The sequence below is a fragment of the Mustela erminea genome, chromosome 14, assembly GCF_009829155.1.
Source record: "Mustela erminea isolate mMusErm1 chromosome 14, mMusErm1.Pri, whole genome shotgun sequence".
In the NCBI taxonomy this organism is placed as follows: Eukaryota; Metazoa; Chordata; class Mammalia; order Carnivora; family Mustelidae; genus Mustela; species Mustela erminea.
The window spans coordinates 68,610,195-68,629,006 of NC_045627.1; the positions used below are offsets into that span (position 1 = coordinate 68,610,195).

At 43.5% G+C, this 18,812-nt stretch overlaps 1 non-coding gene across 1 annotated transcript; it reads right to left on the reverse strand.

Moving 5' to 3' along the window:
- Positions 1-17,469: 17,469 nt before the first annotated feature.
- Positions 17,470-17,633, reverse strand: LOC116573820. Its single transcript, XR_004279025.1, has one exon. It is a non-coding gene; the product is annotated as a U1 spliceosomal RNA (small nuclear RNA).
- Between the last annotated feature and the right edge of the window lie 1,179 nt (positions 17,634-18,812).

Here is an 18,812-nt window from a genome sequence, read left to right on the forward strand (position 1 = left end):
GCTAACTGAAAGAAGTCAATGACAAAATGACTAGTATATGATCCACTTATGGGAGGTCATTAGAGTAGTCACATAGTCAAGTTCATAGAGGCAAGAAGTTAGAATGCTGGTTGCCAGGGACTTGGGGGAGTCATTGTTCATTGGCTAGAGTTTAAGTTTTGCAAGAAGAAAATCATTTAGTGGATGGTTGGTTGTGATGGTAGCACAATAGCACATAAGTACTTACTGCCACTAAACCCTGCATTGAAAAAAAGTCAAGATGGTAAATTCTGTGTTCTATGTATTTTGCCACAATGGAAAAAAAAAAAAAAAGTCAGCCTATGAGCAACAGCATCAAAAGACTAAGGCACTTTTAAAACATGACACATTTCAGGAGTCAGACCAGAGTCAACAACAAGGATCCCAGCATTTTCCCTATATTTTACCTAGATTGCATTCCATTGCTTTACAGAAACAAAGGTTCTGTGTTGAAAGAACTGTGGACAATAGTCAGCATCTTCATACCACATCTGCCTTCAGTCAACGCAGCAGAAAAGCGGAAATGTTCCCTTCTTAAAACACGGCTATGGATGGGCGCCTGGGTGGCTCAGGTGCTAGGTGTCTGCCTATGGCTCAGGTCATGATTCCAGGGTCCTAGGATGGAGCCCTGCATCAGGTTCCCTGCTCAGTGGGGAGCCTGCTTCTCCCTCTCCCCCTCCCCCTGCTTGTGTTCCCTCTCTCTCTGTGTCTTTGTCAAATAAATAAATAAAATCTTAAAAGCAAAACAAAACATGTCTACAGGCTCTTGCAGGAATTGTTTCCTCTAACTGGAGGTCATTCCCTTTTCTTCTGAGATGCGTATTAAAAGAACACACACACACACACACACACACACACACACACACACATACAATATCACATTGCCTGTTTTCCCAACTCCACTCTGTCTCTCAGAACCCTGCTCAGAACCTTCCAGATCTTTTCTGAGAAGCCAGAAACCTTCGCAGTTACTTGTTCCAGACGGAGCAAGCTCTGCCCTCCCCACACCTCCATTAATGATGCTTTTACTTTTAACTTATTTATTGATGTTTGCATCAATAATCACACTGAGTTCTTCCACAGTAGGTAGTGTCTTTCATCTCTCTGTCACTGACATTTGGAATGTGATACCTCACGGAATCAGTCTTAACAAATTAACTGAGTGAATAAACAAAAGAAGAAAAAGACTGAGGCCAGGCTTTGTGTGTCTGTTCAGCGTCTGGTACTCGCACCCCTTAAAAGGCTCTTGTCCCTTGAATCCACCCATCAGTGTCAGTTGAAATTGTCTGTGACATCTAATAAACCCAACATCCTGCCCTGTGCTCGCACAGTGCTGCCTTCAAATATGTAAAAATGTCATGAAAGACAGCTTGCCCTTCTGCAAGAGGATGATTAAGTGCATAATTAAAAATTGATGCAATTTTCTTTGATGCAACAGGATTTTGCTGTTTCTCTTCCTGCAGCATATAAATGGAGAAGAACAGAGAAAATAGATCAGTTCCCAGTTGTTGGCACCCTCTGCCCTCCTTTCCCGTGCTGCAGGGAGCAGACACTTTGATTTCCTCCTCTCCACTTTTGCAAAGAACCATGAGGTTACTAGACTGCAGCATCTCTGCTCAAATAAGCCTTTATTGCGTACATGTCCTGGGGTAGGAGGGTTCTAGACCTGACTCGTGCTATATGCAAGCCACGTGGATGGTCAAGTTTCATAAGGGACAAGGTATAAAAAGCACAGGTTTTCTGTCCGCGCCATCCTAACATTTTGCCACATACGTGTTTTCATAATTTGAAAATGATACATCCAATGTTAGGAATCCCAATCATACGAAGATGTCATAACGGAAGAATTATCATTACGTAGACTTTGTTTTTGTGGTTACGCCATACTCCAACTGCCCCCTGTGTTTCCTTTTTCAATTCCAGGTTCTTACCAGATTCTTCTGACGAAAAAAAAATATTTATTTTTCATTCTTGGAAGGTTAGGTAATAGACATGCCGAGGTGTGGGAAATAAGGAATGAGGCAAAGGAAATTATTATAAAGAAGAAAATAATATGGGAATCAATTGGAGAGGTTGAGCCTCATCCAAGCGGTTCTGCTGATGAGTCGTTCATTTATTGTCACGGTGTCCCTCCGGCCTTCCCTCTCTCTTTTCCTTTCCTTTCTCCTTCCTTCCTTCCCTCCCCGTGTGTGTGTTAGATATAGCTAAGTTATTGACTGCCGACTAGTGCATTGCATGCTGTTTGTATAAGAAACGAAATGAAGTACGTAACACGGTAGAAAAATGCGGAAGTAGGACTGAGGATGAACATCTAACTCCAAATCTTGTGACATTTTCTATGACCCCAGGAAACGCTAATCATCCTTTTGAGCCTCACTTTTCTATTGACTGTTGAACATCTGTCTTGCTCACCTTGTGAATTTGGGTGAAAGTTCTGGACTCAGGGAGCATGGACGTGGAGGGAGCCATGACTGGGTGGCCATGGCAGAGGCTGCGACATGGCTTGTAAGGTGGGGCTCATGGACATACTCCCCAGAAAGGCCAGTGGGGGAACTGAGATTCCTGAGGTTGATCAGGTTTAACAGAAAAAGAGGGCGCCGTGACAGGTCGGGGAGCTCATTGCGGGGGTTGGGAGAATCACCTAGAATACCATCCTTAGAATGCCGTGGAAAATAGGCAATTTGGGAGTATATCTGAGAGAGAGTTAGTTTAAAAAAAAATTAATAAAATGATCCTGCATCTCTTTGCCTGTCAGCTTTTCTTCTGTTAGAAAGAAAAGAAGTCACCGTAGCCAAAATGAAAGGGTATCAGGCAGCCCTGTTATTAGTTCAACATATAAGGGGAAGAATAAATGCAATTAAATTGTCAATAGAACTCTCTTTACATTTGGCCTTTCAATACATCCCTCCCCGTGCGGCCTCTCTCTGCAGCATTGATTGGGTATTGTTAACCTTTATCTATCTCTTGTTTACGTTTCTCTATTAGGGCCAAACATCAATAGGAAGCTTTTAGAAAGGACAGAGGCAGCCAGCAAGGAGACGGGAGAAAAGGTCAGAACTCTCAGAGATGAGGTGTGCTATTCTCAGCCAGGCCTAGAGAAACACACAGAGAAAGCCAGGCCAAGGCTCAGTGGCTTGCATCCTTGGCACCTGCTTTGGAGGAAGAAGGAGCTTGGCTCACAATCTCAGGGTCTCCTCGGTGAGGGCAGCTATCAGCAGCGAGGACCTAGCCTAAAGGAAAGGGGAACAGGGCAGCTACCCTGGGGAGGGTTGGGTGTGAAGGCAGCCAGAGGGCAGGCGGGGAGTCAGGACAGGGACGAGGGTCAAGTCAGTGGCGCCTACCGCTGCAGGGCTTTGTCCCTCAGACCTGCTTCTTCCTGCCCCTGCTCTGTTCCCTAAGGCTGAGGGACAAGCTTTCATTTCAGATGGGAGGAAACTGAGGCCATGGGAGTTCAAGTGACTTGTACAGGTCTCACGGTGCCAAAGCAATGCTTGGATTCCTTATTCTTTAATTCCTACATCTGCATCGGAGAAACAAAGGAGACTCCTTCCCTTTTGCAAAATCTGGCATGTACCATGCATCCCCAGAAACCATAACGATTTGGCAGAATTTCTCTTCTTTTGTGTATTACAGAGACAAAAAGTATATTTGCCATACTAAAAAATTAGAATAAAATCTAGTAATATTTATGATGTTGAATACACTCCCTCTCCTCTCTCCTCCTGCTCCTGTACCATAGTCCTGTTGCACCAAGCCCAGCCTGGCCAGCGGTGAGGTTGCCCTCCAGGTCCTGGTTTCTGAACACTTCTACTAGTATACTCTAGGACTACTCATGACAGGCTACTACTGAGGTTTTAGTGATCCTTGGATGCAGTCCCGGGATCTGTCTCACTCAAGACCCCCTATCTTAAATGATTGTGACAAAGGGCCTCCAGGTATGGGTGATGACATTCGGGCTGCATTCCTGACAGCGTGCTGTGAGCACCCAATGCAAAAATCAGCCTAAATCATGGTGGGAGATCAGAACTGCGATGGTGGTAGCTGACCATCGCCCTCAAGCCTGAGAACCGGAAGGCAGAAGTGGGCCCCAGGGCAACTGGGAGACTGTGCACAGACGATGAGTAAATTTGTGACCAGGCCATTGCCTGGCAAGAAATAAGAGCAAAGATCATAACAGTCTTTTAAAGGGAGCTGGGAAGTTTCTTAGGAACCGCGTGGTGCCTCCCCTCTACATATTGAAGGTGGAGAACCCAAGGTCCAGAGCCATCCCCTGGAATGCCCGTGATCACCCGCTATGTGTTGGCAGGGAAGAATGTTTTCTGATGAGGCTATTCAGGACTCGTGCTCCTCTCTCCTACTTGCTACAAAAAGGGAAGAGAGGGTATTTTGTGTGAAATCATACCCCCAAACAAACAGCCAACAAAACAATACAAAATACAAAAATATAAAATGCCCATCAGTGTGTGAGTTGGCATAACTCAGATCCTGTTCTAGGTCCTCTAGAAAATTCTGCATGACTAAATCCTCATTTTCATTAGCTGTGCAATGAAATTGATGGCAATGACAGAAGTGATAGCTCTGCCTTGATTACCACATCGATTTGTTGTAACCAAATGTAACTTTCAAAAAGGGTTTTAAAAATGGTGGATACAATTTTTAAAGGCATGAACATGGGGCTGCTCTGTCCTTAATACATGGGTAAGTGTGGGCAAACCACTTGAGTGGCCACAAAAGAAAAACCTCCCTTTCCCTCACTCAACACCTTTGGGAGTAGGAACATCCCCCTGTGACACGGATTTTGCTGAGTTTGCAGCATGGGACAGTGCCTTTGTGTCCCATGCTTCATGTAGGGCTGGCTGCACGTGACCAGATTCATCTCTGGAGGGGCTAATCCTGGAGGGCAAAGGCAGCCACTTTAGCTCTATGCAGGTGCAAGAGATTCCCATGTCCTACCCTTTCTGGCAAATTCTAGATTACAATGATCCCACTCTATGTCCCATAATTTTACTTCTAATTGTCAGTCCTTGTGGTTTGATTCTGGGTCTGGCTATACTCATGTTTGTAGTGACGGTGCTGTCCGGGGCTGGCCCTGGTCAGAGGAGAACTAGCTATTCAGTTGTAGGAAAAAAAGTCAGGAAGAGGTCTCCTTTCCCTCACCTCATATGGAAAAAAAGTCCAAATACCTTTCATAAGTGTGTATTTCAAGATGTTGGGCATATACTCCAACTTGGGGGCAGGCTTCTTTTTAACCGAGGAGGGAATAAAGCAGATTCGTGGATCTTCTGGTTCATAACTACCATTATACGTAAATGTATAATAGCATTTATAGCATAGGTGGGTGTGTGGTGGTTGTAACTGGCGGATACTATAGAAAGATCCAGCTTGCAAATGCTGAATCCTGAGAAGCCACGTTATATACCCATCCTTTGGTTAAGGCACTGTCACCGATTAAAATGCAAATATCTCTAAATGGGAAAATACATTAAACTGTGTTGGTCATTAGCAATTTAGTGCTAGTGTGGTTGTGAGATTGCACCTTTTTTTTTTTTTTTCTTACCTGGACAGCCAGTTGCCATTAGCTTTCTATTAGGAATAAGACACGTATTGAGTCTGATGACTACAGGAAAGAGAAAAAAAGAGACTAGACATTGAGCCTTATCTGAGAAGCACTGTCAAGACTGTACTAATAGAGTATCCTAGGGGTAATAGTAAGAGCAAGGACATTACCATTTTTATTCAGATTATATTAAGTGACCAAAACCTTACTGGCCCTTCCATCTGTCCATCTCTCTATCTGTCTGTCCATCCTCTCATCCATGCAATATGTATTTCTGAATACTCGTTCATTACTATTTGACCCCCAAGGGTCTAACCTAGAAAGAGCTAATTTCCCTGCTGCTCTAGACTGAATGGTTGTGTCCCCTTGAATTCATATGTTGAAGCCCGAATCCCCAAAGTGGTGGTATTCGGAAGCGGGGTCTTTGAGAGGCAATCACAGTTAGTTTAGTTCATGAGGACAGAGCCCTCATAATGGGATTAGTGCTTTTCTTCTCTGCCACGTGAGGATATGATGACAAGATGGTCATCACAAACCAGGAGGTGGGCTCTCACCAGACACCGGAGCCACTGGTGCCATGATCTTGGATTTTTCAGCTTCCAGAACTGTGAGAGATAAATATTGTTTAAGTCACCCAGTCTATGGTATTTTTGTTATAGGAGCCCAAACTTACTGATATATGTGCCCTCAAGAGCTTAGTCTCATGGTTGTGTTCACAAGTATATTGACAACTCTGATCAGAATTGGAAAGAGATACCACTGGGGCAGAGGGATCCATGAAGGCACATGGAATGGGAGCCTTGCCTTGTAACTGTGGGACATCAGAGAGAGTCAGGCTGTATTATCTCATTTAATCTTCACACTAGTTCTGCTTGGTTAAATTTTAGCCTGTTTTCGAGATGAAACTGAGGCCCAGAGACTGTAGCATCCATACTTATAATAGCAAAAACAGAGAGCCACCACTCATTAATCACCATGCCCAACACATATATCAATGAAATGCATAAAGTAGCAAAAGTTGATAGGGTAGAAAGTGTAGATTTCAATTAACTGTGGACCCGATTCTTTTTTTTTTTTAAGATTTTATTTATTTATTTGACAGAGATCACAAGTAGGCAGAGAAGCAGGCAGAGAGAGCAGGGTAAGCAGGCTCCCTGCTGAGTAGAGATCCTGATGTGGGGCTTGATCCCAGGACCCTGAGATCATGACCTGAGCCAAAGGTAGAGACTTAACCCACTGAGCCCACTCAGGTACCCCTGTGGACCCAATTCTAAATGAACATGTATTTGATCACCTTGTTCTCTACTTTGACAAGGAGAGTTTAAAGGGAACAGATAGGTCTGTGGCTGGTGGGGGAGCTAAGGGTAGGGAAGCTGAAGCAGAGAGGAGAGGGGGTCTTCACCATTCTTCAACCCAGTATCAGTCATAATGAAAACTATGCATAAAGAGGACTCATCATCAGGCAGTTTCTGTGTGGTGCCTTTTAGACAAAAAGCACAGCAAGACACATTTTCAAAATGTCACAGATTCCCCAACCACCCCTTCTCTGGCAAGAGCTTTGCTATTTTCCTGCATTCGCAAAGCCAACAGCCTGACTGGGGCTGTTTCCTGCTCCACCTTGTCAGCTAAAGAGGCCATGGGAACTGGCCTTTTAAAGTCCTTGAGACAAGGATCAGAAGGAGATACAAATTCCATCTTTATGAAGAAGACCCTCATTCAATAAAGACTTCATGTGTTCACCTGCCCCATGACCACCCTCGGCTAGGCACAGGAACTCTATATTAAAGTGGTTTTGCTGAGATTTTCCCAGACTTCTTAGGAAGGGAGTTTCCAGGCTGTCAGGAATCCAGTCCCAGGAGGACAAAGAACCCAGAATTGCTCTAAGAGGATTTGTCAGTCTTAAGAAAACCTGACTGCCCCCCTCTGGGGGCTCAGAGGAGGCGCCATCTTATTGAAGAGCCCTGCCCTGATTGCTGCGGAGAAAGTGGGATCATGAAGTCGGTTCCTGCTGACAGAAGCTGTTGATCGCGATCCTGGTCTTTATGTGACTTACTGGCTTGTTCCAATTGTGTGCTTGCTCCCCAAAGCCAGCAGTTTGCCAAGGGTACAATTTCATAAATCACAAATAAGTAAACACAAGAGTTTCCTCCAGGAGGCTGACCAGGCAGAGTTCCAGCTTTAGTGCGGGTCACCAGAGGTGACCCAAGCGGTGGCAGGTCTGTAGCGCTCTGGCTGCCCTCATCAGTATGGGCATGAATAATGCTCCGGGCAAGAATATTGGAGAAGTTCAGGTTTCATCCCCACCCCACCGCCACCTGACTTCTGCCCATCGTGGGGTATCGCTCAGCACAGAAAAGATTGCCAAGAGTCACGAAATGAGAACATGAGACTCGCCTTGGGCACTCCTAGAGCCTGACAAACCCACCCTGAACATGGACCTGTCTCATCGTTGTTTTAAATCACGGGAGACAGGGCTGAGGACTGTGAAAGCAATTAAAGGTCAGGGTTGAGGCGTCTTCGTGGAATTACTGGAAGCAGCCTCTTGCTACTCCTGACGGCCCGACACACTTAGGCGAAATGTCACTCTCAGCCTGGCCCTTCCTTCAAAAGTAACACAACAGGCAACATCAAGGATAATACGGAAGCTTCGATAAGGGAGCAGGGTACAAGGTCATGAGGCAAATAGTGGAAAATACATCACTCTTATGGATTTTCCTGTAGCGTTCTTCCCTCTTAACTCCCCAAACCAGCATAAAATTAGCAGAGAAGTAAAGAAGACTGTTGGGGGGAGATTATGGAAGGGTAACAAGTAGCAACTGAGGGGAACACGGTCATTTTGTGAAGTTGTTGAGAGGTAGGGCTGTGTCTGCATGAGATAAGACAAAGGATTCAGAGATTGACTCTTTGGTAGGAGAGAAAGGAATTGACCGTTGGGAAGATAAATCATGAATGAAGTCTACCTGCCTCCCATTTCTCCTGATCTAACAAGAATATCTTGCTCGGGGGTTTAATACTAGAATCCTCTCCTAATGCAGAGTTGGAAAATAAGAAGCTTCAGGGGCTAAGTCAATGTTTGCAAAAATCATGAGTGCAAACACAATCAGATTCATAATGCATTGAATAGATATAGCCCTTTTATTTTGAGGAACTATATAAATTCACACAAAGTAGCTCCTTAATCCTTACTTCTCTTTCTATGAGATGACGTTTTCAGCAGAAATGGGGCAAATAATTGAAGATCAAGCCAGTGGAAGTGTCTGAGGAATCAATATTGTTCCTACATCTATAGCTACAACTGGATACATGCAAGAAAAGTGACCATTCTGAGCTTCCTACCTTGGCCAACAAAGGAAAGTCTTATATTCATGCCTTGAAAGAAATGCATTTACAGAAAACTTTGTCCTGTCCTAACATATTTTCATCAAATTGTAGCAAGTAGAATAGAAATATTGCTTTATAAACTAAAATTCTAGCATTTCATGACTTGGTTATTAAACATATGCAGTGTTTCTACAGTAACCAAGGGAAATATCATATGAGTACCCTTGTGTAATGGGAGAATAAGAAATTCACATTTACCTTTTAAAGCTTGGGACTTTCCTGCCACCACCCCCTAAAAGTATTTTTTTAAACACAGCTTAAAAAATTTGAACTGGTATACCCTGAAGGTTAAGATAAAAGGAAATATGATTATGTGACCCAAGGAAAAGAAAGAGCAAGAGAAACTTTATAACATCGATCTTATGTGGAAAAAGATCTTACAGAATAAACAGTGATCAGAAATCTTTTATCCTCACAAGGGAGAAGGGACAAGAGGAAAGATTTTTCAGCAGCTGTGTAAGAGATTAAATAACAAAAAGCTTCGCCACCATGATTATTGATACTAAGCTCGCCCACCTCCATCCATCATGGCGGCCGCCTCCTGGGGTGGAAACCATCATCATCTCTCTCCTGGATTGCATTAACCTGCTAAATGGCCACTAGCATTGCACTCTTTTCTTCAGTTTATTCTCTAAACAGAAACTGGAGTTGTCTTTTGAGATTCAAATCTGATCCTTTCACTTCTCCCTTATAAAACACTTCAAGCATTCTCTCTCGTTTGGTTTCGGAGACAAAATGTCAAGGTTTTTTGTTTGTTTGTTTGTTTGTTTTTAAAGATTTTATTTATTTATTTGACAGAGATCACAAGTAGGCAGAGAGGCAAGCAGAGAGAGAGGAGGAAGCAGGCTCCCTGCTGAGCAGAGAGCCCGATGCGGGGCTCGATCCCAGGACCCTGAGATCATGACCCGAGCCGAAGGCAGAGGCTTTAACCCACTGAGCCACCCAGGTGCCCCCAAAATGTCGAGTTTTAAATGACCTGTGAAGCCTGACCTGTGATAACATCCCCTACCTCTAAACCCGGCACTGGGCTTCACCCCTGTCCTCAGTGCTGTCCCCATACCGGGATTCTTCCAGTTCCTCTAGTACATCCTTTTTCAAGTTCTTTGTATGTATGGTTCCTTCCTCTTATCTACATTGCTGCTAACCCATGACCAGTCATCCTTCATATGCTGGATAAATTTGACATTCTGTCTTTATCTCACCTAGGATTTATCATACTTGTAATTATTTGTTCGATTAGATGGAAGCTCCTTGAGGACATATTTGCCTTATTTGTCCTGTGTTACTTTATAATCTGGTTGGTGCCCTGTGTCTAGTAATTACTGATTCTCGTAGGGGCTCAATAAATATTTGTGGAATAAGTGAATAGAACAGAGACTGAGGAGAGAAGCAGAGAATCTCACACACACACACACACACACACACACACAGAGAAAACAGGTTAGTTGGATGTCTTCTCACTATGTGAACTTGAGGTTGTTCCAGTTTGACTCTTCGTCATTTATTTCTATCCCAAATTCTGTGGGTGGGATTCAAATTGGACCAATTAATGTACACAATTAATAATCAGCAAATAGATATATAGTAAAGCTGGATTAACTTCATATTGACCACTTCCAGTTTTATGATGATCTCGACCTTTTCGCCATTTGTAAAAAGATGGTTTCCTGGAAGGTTTCATTAATTGGGAACTTGAATATACTGATGGTGGGAGTAGCTACTGGGCCACCTTCTTGGAAAGTACGTTAGCATATCAGTATCCTTAAAGAAATGGACCCGAGAGCCCTATTTTGAGGAAGCTTTCTGAAGTAAATATTGTAATTAGAAGTGCAGAGGAAGACAAAGATTTACACATTATCATGTTCAATGCAACCACTTTTACAATAAGTGTAAATCTAAAGCTACTAAAATGTCAAACAATAGTAGGTTGTTTGAGGAAATTATGACACATCTACTTTGTGGCTGTCAATAAAATGATGTGTTTAAATGATTTCTAAAGATGAAGAAAGCTTATGATACCAATAATGGGTGTAAAAAGAAGAAAGCAGCTTTATACATCAGAAAGACCTTGACATTGCAAAGATTATACAATCAGAGAAAATAATCAGAAGGAAATAGGCTGATGTATTTTTATCTGTGTGTGGAGAGTTTATGGGCGGTTTTGACTTCCACCTTCTAGATTTTCTAATCTTTCTTGGCAACTGCCACACTAACCATGCCACCCTAAACACACACAAAAAAAGGAAAAACACAAAACACCTGAAATACAGATTCTTTAAATCTATTAAAAAAAAAAACATACAAATGATAGCTTCAGGAAGCAAAGGAGTGGAAAAGTGGGACACTGTGAGCATGTTTATTTACTGAGCCACGCCTGTTGGAGTGTATTTACGCTCCCTCTGCTGTGCATGCTGTCTACACTGATACTCCTCTCTAATGTTAGCTAGCTACACCAAGTGGAGTCTATGTCTGGTCCTTCCGAGATCCATGTCTGGCCATCCGCTCATTTCAATGGGGAGGCGCTTCTGGGGAGAATATATGTGGTATTGACATTCTAACCTGAAATAATACCTTAACCCCAAATAATAAATTCTTCATGCTGGATTCCCAAGGGCGTAGAGCAGGTCTTGCTTGGTCAGGATGCACAGATTTACCAGAAAGGGGAGACCTGTCCAGTGCCTCTCGAAGTCAACAGTCATGTTCACGTGCCACTTTTAGCCACCATCAAGATCATGGCTGGGCAATTTCATGTCTGCTCTCTCTTCACAGTAGTGCATGGTTAGTGCTCTCCTCCCATTTTACATCTGAGTTAAAAAGAGTTCTGTGACTTTATTATAGTCATAGGAAAGAAAGGGGTAGAATAAAGTTCCAACTGAGGTCTTTGTATTGTCAACTCTGCTCAGTTATCGAGGTGAGAACTATCTACTCTGTCCACACTTAGGCCATAGTTTTAGCTTCAAGAATGAAAAAGACAAGGGGACTTCTTTGATCCTCTAGGCAGCTGTGGTCGCTAGTTTACCAGGCGGAAGACTAGTGTCTTGATGATAACGAATAATCATTGTGTGCCCGGGACAGTCACAGAACGTGACGTGTGTTAGTTCGTCTCATCCTGCCCACGGTCAGCCTAATATCCAGTAAATGCTCAAGATGTGGGTATTCAGCAAGATGTTAAAGGATGAACTGTTATTTTCCTTCCTTTACAAGATGAAGAAACTGATACACAATGTAGACTAAGTAACTTTGTCGATCATGAATAGTTATTAAGTGATGAATTTATGTTTCCTAGTCAAGCAGTCTGGTTCAAGAGCCCCCCACGCATCAAATATTGGGGGCCAAAAGCCATTAAACAGAGGTTACCAGGGTATTATGGAGGGCAAGTATTGCATGGAGCACTGGGTGTGGTGCATAAACAATGAATTCTGGAAAACTGAAAAGAAATAAAATAAAAGAAAATTAAAAAAAACAAAAACAAAAACAGAGGTTACCAGATGAGCATGTGTGAGTATCATTTGGAGAGCTTGTAGATTTCGGGGTCCTGCCACAGAGGTCCTGACTGAATTAATCTAGGGAAGAATGTGGTAATCTATGTGTTAACAAGTGCCTTCAAGTACTTGGGAAGCAGACAGTCTGTTGGACTAATATTTAAGCCCAAGAATTCTGACTGGGGACTTGGACATGTGTGGGAGCCCCAGCCACTGACTGTATAATGGGACAAACTGCGTAAACTTTCTAACTTCAGATCTCTCATCTCTTACAGAAGTATGAGAATTTGATGAAAATAGAGATATATATTGTTTAGTACAATGCCTTGCAAGTAGGAGCTACTCCGTAAGTCAATTATCATAAAAACGACTGTCACTGTTATTAAAATTAGTTTATCACTAACCGATAAAGCAATCAATGATAAGTCAAAGCAAATGAATATGATTAGCCATAATATATTGTTAATTTATCATATTAACTTACCATTACTGTCATTATGAGGGTTGCTATTTTTTAAAATATAAAAGCCAGCTATTGTCTCTGAGTTATCCATGGAGCAGAATTCCCATAACTCTGACCCGACCAGTTTAGCTCCGGGAAAACTCAGTCTGCGACAGGGGCAACAGGAGGCTGCGGCTTGTTTACCCATAGCCCCCGGAGCAGGCAGTCACCACAGCCTCGGCATTATCAATATGGATTTTGAAATCACCCACGGCTAATAGCCCAAATTAATAGCCTCGGGGTGACTCCAGAGCAATTGAGAAAGAAAATCTATAACTTCACTGAATTCGCCAGCGGCTGTTCAGGCAGAGAGGTCTACATTAATTAACAGCTGTGAGCACTGTAAAAACTGGTGCATTCAGGAAAGAGTGAGGCGGTTGAAATGAACCAAACCCAAGAATCCCACCAGGCTGTCCAGGTTAGGAAGCAGAAGGAGCTTCCCCTGGAGAAGCTGGGCTGGAGGCCGCCCTGCTGCCTAGAGGCCTTTCCCCCATGGGGTCAGAGGCATTCTCCTCCATGCCCTGCATCCCACTGCTCCCAGCAGCCCCTGGGGAGAGGCCTGGCCTTTTGGCATCAGCTACAAACTGTAGGAACATTTAGGTTTGGGTTGTGCGTAAAACTGTGCGGTCCTTTTCTTCTGCCACAAAATCATTCTGTTCCAATGGCCTCCTTTCTTGAGGTCCCTGCTGGATACTTGGCAAGGTGGGAGACTGAATAAGATTCTACCAGTAAAGAGGGCTGAGGCTGTTAAAACAATGATCATTATCCTTCAGCAGCTTCTCTCGGATGCTTTGCACTTAGGGGACTGGTGCCTAAGAATACTTCTAATCTCAGGCAAGGAAAAAACCCGCATTTAGGATAAACCGCTGGTGTCCAGAGCCTACAGTCATCAAGGCAGTTGTCCCAAAGGAGTGTGGAGTCTTGGATCTGAGTCTCATTGTGTCATTTGCTACTTGACTTAATTTAGGTAAGCCACTTAACTTCCCTGCATTTCCCATTTGTGAGCTGAGATGAATGCTGCCTACCCTGCAGGGATATTATAAGATTCTTTAAACTAATGTATGTATCATACACATTATACATATACTCTCCTAAATGTATATAATATATATGCATGGTATTCACATTTTAATTATGGTTTTTTTGTCTGAGTACATTTCTCCCTGTGTGATTTTATTCAGTGGTATAGCTTTAAATACCATCAATATGCTAAAAAGTACAAATTTTTATTTCTAGCCAGGACATCCCTCCCAAACCACAGACTATATATAAACTTGTCTACTCAACATCTCCTTTTTGATATCTAATGGGGACTTCAAGCTTAACACGTCCGACACTGAGCTCTCACAATCCATTCCCCATCGCTGGTGATGGCTCAGGCCCCCAATCCTGCCACCATCTTTTTCCTCCTACTCCTCACAGCCAGTCCACACAGCAAATCCTGTTGGCTCTGTTTTCAGAGAGACCCCGAATATACCTCCTTCGTGTCTCTTCCATCACCACCCCTGGGGACCGTCATTTCTCCTGGGGATCATCACCATCGCTTTTAAAACTAGGTACCCTGCTTCTGCTTTCCCCCTCCTCACCGGGGTCAGTGTCTCCCCAGCACGGTGGTCAGGGTGAGTCTGTTCAGATCACACAGCCATTGTGTTCAAAACCTCCAACTCATTTCCCATCTCAAAGTTAAGGTCCTTGCTTTGGCCTACAAAGATTTACGTGGTGTCTGTGCCCCGTGACATCACCTGCCTACCCTTGTTCCTCACCCGCCGCACCTGTTTACTCTGCTCCAGCCACACTGGCCTCCTTACGCTTCCTTGCACATGAGAAGAAGCTTTGGCTTCAGGGCTTTTGCCCTTTGCGGGAATGCTTTCTGGAATTTTCTTCCCTTGGGTAAGTAGCTAGCTTAGTCTTTTACCGCTTTCAGGTTCCTGCCCAAATAGAACAGAGAGCTAAGTTTCCCTGATCCTCTATGAAAATAGTGCTTGGCTTGCTGCCCCACATTCCTTTTTGTGTTTACCTGCTTCCTTTTCTCCATGACATTGAACACCATGAGACACATTATACATTTAAGTCTCATATCACTTCCCAACTAGAATATCAGATCTAGGAGAGCATTACATTTTCTGCTCTGTTCCTTGCTCTAATCCCCAACGCACAGAACAGGGTGTGGTACTTAGTAGAAAGGCAATAAATACATAATTAAAAAAAAATCAATGTATGCACGAATGAATGACTATGACTAGTGGAGCTGGTGTATTCATGGAGCTTTTTGGAACTTATCACAGGTCCATAAGCCCTGATCTATAGTCTTTGTATTTGTTTTGTTCGTTTGCTTGTTTCGTGTTTATTCTTGCTTGGTCACATGAAGTTGGAGTCAATAGCAGGGGATAGAAGTTAGAAGTTCCTCGTCAGTGTAGTCCCCTCAACATGGCCCATGAAAGGAAAGCTACATCACACTCATCCAGCAATGTCTGGGCCAGGGTGGTACCTCGAGAGTCCTGGAGAGCCCAGCTGTCCCACTCATCAGGGGCTTGCTCTGGCCCCAGAGGACTCTGGGAAGTACCACTCACTCAATGGCCAGTTTACGGGTGCTCTCCTTCCTCCCAAGGTGAACTAGTGAAGAGAGACTCCATCTCGTACCCCTGCAAGCTGTGGACACAGACAAAGTACGTCCTTAACTCCTGTTAGCAGAAATGCTCTCTGGTAAAGCCAAGGTTAATGGCTATGAAGGGCTTTGGGATGTTATCATTTATAAAGCAAAGAGTTTTGCATTAAGAAACAGACAGGTTCTAGTATTGATTGTCCACTTATTACCCTCTAAGACCTTTAGGAAAATTTCTAGGCTCTCTGCCTTTGCTCTTCCCAACTGGTTAAAAGGGCAGGCTGGACTGATTAGAACTGGTGCCCAGGCTGGTCATGAGCCGTGGCCTAGAATTTACTTAGATTTGTGCTAAATCTTATTTCTGCAAACGAAGCTGTGTTGTCTCTGGCAAGTGACTTCACTCTCTAGGACTTGATCCTTTATCTGCCAAATGGAGGTAACAACAGATTTTAAGGTTAGTTATAGGGTAAATAGAGATAATGCATGGGATAAGCTTAGATTTAGGTCAGCCTTATAAAAAGTGATCATTATGTTTATTAGTAATGTGATCATCCCCATCAAAAAGATTCCCAAGTTTCTTGACGTGTGACATTGGCTTCCAGGATTTTCTTATGAGACATAATTTAGATTTAGAACTCCATCTATCTATTTACAATCTATTCCATTTGTCTATAGGTTAGCATTTCATAAACAGGCATTAGACAGATTTCTTAATCTAATTGTATCTGCTACCAGGAAAAAGGTAAGTGAGAAGATTGTCCTTGACAGGTCATCTGCCAAACAAACGGGGGTACTGCGAGCCCCAGGCAGTGAACTGGGGGGGCGGGGGGAGGGACAGCTGCCGCCATATGCCTGAGCTCCATCCGACCCTCTCGTGGATGGGACAAAGGATGATGGTGGGATGCAAGCTTTTCCAGACCAGCCCCACTGGTCACTGCCCAGGGTGAGGAGAGTGTCAATGGTCATGGGGCCAGGATAGAGTGGGGGAGGTCTGGTAGGGCCCAAGGTGCTGGGAGCAGGCAGCTGAGGCAGGGAGGCTGGGGGTGGCAGGACTGTGTGTCCTGTGCTTCCAGCCTCTGTGCATGTTCCATTGTCCCACTGAACTCTGCTTACAAAATATAGTCAATAACCAAATTACTAGGAATTTCAAGACAGACACCACAGAGCCTTGAGTCCCCAGTGCAGAGCCCTTGTGAGGGTCAGGCAATTTTTGACTGAGCTGAGTGTGGGGCCTTTGCCCATGAAACCAGCCCTGAGTCCCTGCCCCATGGAGCGGAGGCAAATGTTAAGAGAATTACTATACACAGACTGCACTGCGCATCCCATAGCCCGCTTTCGATGCCAATGAGGTTATCTTCAAATTGTCCCAAACCTGCTCTTCTATCAGTGCCCTGTTCTCCAAAGAGGACACCTTTTTTAAATTGCAAATTCAATCATGTTATTCATCTGCCTAAAATGTTTAAGTTGCTTCTCTTTGTTCTGAAAATAAAGTTCAAACTTCCCGTGGTTGTTGAGTCCCTGGCACAGTCTTCTGAAGACCTACCTGACCACTTCACCTGTCGGCCCTTTTCTCCTCCGTCACTGTCCTCCAAGCTCACTGCTCTTTGCTTTCGTCAGGATTCCTCCTGCCCTACGTCCTTGGCCATGTGTAGGGAAGGGACGAGTTCCAGGCAGAGGGAATCATCTGTGCGAAGCCTTACTCATTTGTAGGCTTGTAAACTCACTTCCTCAAGGGGGTTTTCTTTGAGTTTTTTCAACCAGCCCAAACAACCCTTATCTTGTGATGTGCTTTCGTAATATCCTGTTTTGTTTTCAGTTTCCTAAACAAATTAATTTTCTTCAAAAATGACTCAATAAGGGCTCAGGCTTAAACAAAAACCCACACCGACACAGAAAATGAAACATTCTTTCCTTGGGTAGAACTAAACAGGGGAAAACATGACACAGTCCCCCGCTCCACCACAAATGATGAAGCGGAGTTTCTCACATTTGGGGAAATCGCAGGTCAGCACCTCAGAGTCCAGTGAATAAGACTCACTCAGGAAAAAAACCACCTTTGTGATCATGGTATCTCCCCTACCGGGTAACTATACCTGTGTTGGTTTTTTGTTTGTTTGTTTGTTTTTTTAAATAGAACTTCTAAAAAATTCTAAATAATCAGCTACTTAATGAGTTTTTTCTTTCATTTTATTTTATTTTATTTCTTTTCAGTGTTCCCAAATTCATTGTTTATGTACCACACCCTGTGCTCCATGCAATACATGCCCTCCTTAATACCCACCACGAGGCTCACCCAAACCCCCACCCCGCTCTGCTCCAAACCCTCAGTTTGTTTCTCAGAGTCCACAGTCTCTCATGGTTTGTCTCCCCCTCCGATTTCTCCCAACTCACTTCTCCTCTCCATCTCCCAATGTCCTCCATGTTATTCCTTATGCTCCTCAAGTAAGTGAAACCATAGGATACTTGAATCTCTCTGCTTGACTTATTACACTCAGCGTAATCTCCAGTCCTGTCCATGTTGATGCAGAAGCTGGGTATTCGTCCTTTCTGATGGAGGCATAATACTCCATTGTGTATATGGACCATATCTTCTTTATCCATTTGTCCATTGAAAGGCATCTTGGTTCTTTCCATAGTTTGGTGACTGTACCCCAATGTCCACAGCAGCAATGTCTACTTAATGACTTTTGATTTAATGTGTTTTTTCTAATTAAAGTGTAAGCATCAGGTAGGCAGGCCCCACCTCTCTCTTGTTGACAGCTTCATTCTGATGCCTAGCTGAGTGTCAGACACATGGTTTATACCCAATGACTACTTATTAAATTACTTCTATTCAGTGCCTAACCAGGATGGATAAACTGATGCCCAATCTCTTGAGATTATTGTCTGGTAAAGAATGCCCTTAAATATAAGCAAATCCTAGTTCGGTGTCAGGAAGAGACTAGTTTCAAGTTTCTTTCAAATTCTTGCTCTCTTAGACCTCCCCATCTCACCTCTTTGGGTTTGAAAACCTTTTCTTTAGCCTTTTGCAGTATCTTCGCCCCTGTTCCCTAGATTAGAAGGTACATATATGTTCTTCTTCCCTGACATTTGTCCAGTCATTGAAACTTCTCATTTATTCAGGTGGTAGCATCTTTACATAAATATTTCCTAGAATTTTCCTTTAAACTGTCTGCTATTATGTAAAGGTGGAAGTTGGGGTGCCTGGGGGAGCTCTGTTTAGCATCTGATTTTTTACTTCAGCTCAGGTCATGATCTCAGGGTTGTGAG